The sequence below is a fragment of the Hyperolius riggenbachi genome, chromosome 9 (genome assembly GCF_040937935.1).
Source record: "Hyperolius riggenbachi isolate aHypRig1 chromosome 9, aHypRig1.pri, whole genome shotgun sequence".
NCBI lineage: Eukaryota > Metazoa > Chordata > Amphibia > Anura > Hyperoliidae > Hyperolius > Hyperolius riggenbachi.
The window spans coordinates 4023189-4027479 of record NC_090654.1 but is presented as its reverse complement, the minus strand read 5'-3'; positions in this window follow the sequence as shown (position 1 = coordinate 4027479).

The following is a 4291-nucleotide window of genomic DNA, read 5'->3' as shown; positions in this document are numbered from 1 at the left end:
CTCTCATTTACACTCCCCTCTGCATAGGCAAGGAGGAAGACACTTGGGGAAGGGACTGAGTTGTCTTTCCATCATCAGGCGCCTGTAGGCACGTGCCTAGAGTGCCTCATGATAAATCCGGCCCTGTCTATACGTATCAAAGGAGAACAAGTGATGAGCGTAGCTCGGTTTCCAGAGCTGCAGTCATTATAGCTAACCAGAGTTGTATACACATACCACACCGAGTATCTTTCACAGATAATATAATCAACTATATGCAGCAATTACAGAATCGTTATGGCACGCAGTGGATGCAAGATCTTTCAAGTCGAAAGTTATATTAAAGAGAAACTCCGAACTTCATCCCAATCAGTAGCTGATACCCCCTTTTACATGAGAAATCTATTCCTTTTCACAAACAGACCATCAGGGGGCGCTGCATGACTGATATTGTGGTGAAACCCCTCCCACAAGAAGCTCTGTGGACTGTGGTACTCCTGGCAGTTTCCTGTCTGTGAACCTTGTTGCATTGTGGGAAATAGCGGTTTACAGCTGTTTCCAACTGCCAAAAAAGTATGCAGCAGCTACATCACCTGCCAGCAGTAAAAATGTTACCATGTGATAAATGCCAGAATGTAAATCAGGGATTTTAAACATTTTACGACTGGCAAACACTGACTAAATCATTTGTACATAATTATTGTAAAAATGAAGCACTTTTTTAATTACATTATTTTCACTGGAGTTCCTCTTTAAGGTTATAAATGTAACCGCACTGCAAATAACACGCAGTGCATGATCTGTAGGAGGTAAATATGTCTGTTATAACAGAAGCTGTTGTCATAGTTCAAATTCAAGAGAAGTAGAAGCGTGAGAAACTTTCCTGCCAAAGCAGCAGCCGGGATAGTCCTCACTGCTGAGCAACCATTGTTATTGCCGGATGTGTATCACCCAAGACAAAACTAAAATTTTTCATCCATTTAAAGAGACACTGAAGCGAAAAAAAAAATATATGATATAATGAATTGGTTGTGTACTATGAATAATTACTAGAAGATTAGCAGCAAAGAAAATATTCTCAATATTTCAGGTATATAGTGTTTTTTCTAACATTGCATCATTCTCTAATATGTGCAGATTACACAACACTCAGCATTCAAAATGATTCTTTCAGAGCAGTCTGTGAACTAATGACCTCTCCTCTGGCAGAGAAAAAGAAAACAGTTGAGATAATAAAAGTCAGAAGACAGCCCTCTCCACGACTTTGAAAGTCGTAGAGCTTAATGGCTTTTTTGCATAGAGATAACAACTGGAGTTTCTTAACTCTTCCTGTACTGGAAACAATTACACTGATGTATCTGATCTTAATGTTTTATTTCTTAGCTGTGCTACACATACAAATCATAATATCATAAAAAAAAATTTTCGCTTCAGTGTCTCTTTAAAGCTTGAAGGCAACATCTCATCTGTAGTTGCATAACACAGCAAAAAGTCAATGCAGATAGCCCATACAGGGAAGCTTACAGGGAGATCGTAAATCGATAACAAGCTTACAATAAACAGCAAATTAAATAATATAAAGACTTACATACTGACTAAATGAACTTATCATTTTAGTCTGCAGGCAGTGACTCTAGCCAATGCATGACCTCCTCTGGATTTTCAAAAAATCGGACCGTTTCCCCCTCCTGTACCCCCAACTTAGCGGGGAAAAGCATGACGTACTTCAGTTGCCTCTGCCTCAGCTCTGCCTTTACATTGTGGAACATACGTCGTAATCGCTGTGTCTCCATGGTGTGATCTGGCAAGAACACCAGCCGGGCACTTCCCTGCTTGAGATCCGCAGTCTTCCTAGCTGCAGCCAGGATGGCATCCCTGTCTTTAAAGTTAAAGGGAACCAGAGAGGAAGCACCCTTGTGTATTTTACCATATATATCAGTAAGAACATTAGAGAAAACACTTACCATGCTCTCTGTTTCCTCCTCACTGCTAAAAGTGTCTGTTAACAGCAGTCACAAGAATCCCAGACTGAGCAATTAAATCTGGCTTTGCTGGGAATGATTATAGCTGAGTCATTATAGCAAAGCCACAAGGGGGCAGGCTTGGGCTTGAAATAACACCACAGAATACATACTTAGCTATAATCTTTCTGTAGCAAAGCTAGACGGAGCAGCCTGACTTCTCAGTCGAGGATTCTTATCAGACGTGATAACAGTCAGATTACACAGAGAACAATGAAACAAAGGGCAGATTAGGTGTTTACTGTCATGTTCCCACTGATTTATAAGGTAAAATACAAGAGGGTGCTTCATCTCTGGTTCTCTTTAAGCAAGCGGAATATTAGTGGTCTAGGAAGGGGAGCCGGGAGGGCCCTGGTGCGCCTGAATGCGATGGCCTCTCTCCGTGACAACGAAAGCCAAGAAAGTTTCAGCCGGCAGGAGCTTTCTCAGGAGATCCTCGCTATAAGGTGGGACATCTCTGCCTTCTGATCCTTCCGAGAGACCCAAAAAACGTAAGTTATTATGCCAATTCCTGTTTTTGGCATCTACAGCTCATGCCTCCAGCTGTGTCAGTCTCTTATGTACAGGGTGGGCCATTTATATGGATACACCTTAATAAAATGGGAATCGTTGGTGACATGGGGCTCGATTCACAAAGCGGTGCTAACCCATTTAGAGACTTTAGGCATGATAACCATTGCACCACTCTGGTGAAAAGCCAGTTTAGGGGTGATAAGTTTAGGTGTGATAAGTTTAGGTGTGATAAGTTTAGGCATGATAAGTTTAGATAAGTTTAGATCGCGTGCAAAGTCCTGCACGCAAAGCAGCGCCATTAAACTCTATGCGAAGTGCATCAGACTTTGCTAGCGCAACACTTTTGATCAGCTGTGCACTGCGGTGCTAACCCAGTTGGTGCTTAAAGGGGTTCTTTCGCGAAAAAAGAAGGCAGTTAAAAAATGTGACAGATGACAGGTTTTGGGCCAGTCCATCTTTTTAAGGGGGATTCTCAGGATTTTCTTTGTTTTCAACAGCATTTCCTGAACAACAGTTTAACTGCCAAAATAGCAAGATACCAGCCGGCCTCCCTAATCACTTGCACACTATTATGTCAGTTAAATTTTGCAACTGTTGTTCAGGAAATGCTGTTGAAAACAAAGAAAGCCCTGAGAATCCCCCTTAAAAAGATGGACTGGCCCAAAACCTGTCATCTGTCACATTTTTTAACTGCTTACTTTTTTCGCGAAATAACTCCTTTAAACTTATCACGCCTAAACTTATCACACCTAAACTTATCACGCCTAAACTTATCACACCTAAACTTATCACACCTAAACTTATCACACCTAAACTTATCACGCCTAAACTTATCACACCTAAACTTATCACACCTAAACTTATCATGCCTAAACTGAGTTTAGGCGTGCTAAAGGGCTTTTCACCAGGGTGCTAACTGTTAGCACCACTTTGTGAATCAGGCCCATTAACTTCCTGTTTGTGGCACATTAGTATATGTGAGGGAGGAAACATTTTAAGATGGGTGGTGACCATGGTGGCCATTTTGAAGTTGGCCATTTTGAATCCAACTTTTGGAAAAATACAACTTATTGATACCAAGGACCCCACAGCTCATAAACTTGGTCATTGAGTGACTGTATGTCAAGGTTAGAAATAGTGGGCGGGGCCAAAAACAACTAACTTTTTACATGGGAAAATATAAACTGCAGCCATTCTTACACTGGTAATGGCAGGGTTTCCAAACTTGACACAGTTGGTCACTGGGTGACTGGGATTAATATTTAGGAAAATGGGTGGAGCCTACAACAGCCAATCAAAATTCACCTGTTGCTTTTCAATGGGAATATTTAAATTGCTACTATTCTTACACTGTTAATAGCTGTTAATAGAAGGTGCCTCAAACCTGGTACAGTTGGCTACTGGGTGACTGGGATTATTATTCAGGAAAGTTTCACTGGGAAACTGCAGCCATTAATACACTGTTAATTGCAAGGTTAGAAAAAGTGTGAGGCGCCAACCACAACTACATACATACCAGGGCAACGCCAGGTCCTCAGCTAGTACATAATAATAGTAAGTGATAGCAGTAAAATAACACATATTCTCTGTCACTGGTAATGATGATTGATGACGTATCAGGGTGACAGTTTTGGGGCTGAGCTCTGTACAGACTCTCTCTGAATATCATCTACATCAGGGCTGCCCATTGGGTATATCTAATCTACCAGTAGATCTCAAAGGATTTCTAGGTAGATCCCATACCACCCCCCTGAGTGCTGCAGCTGTGGCTTGTGGCA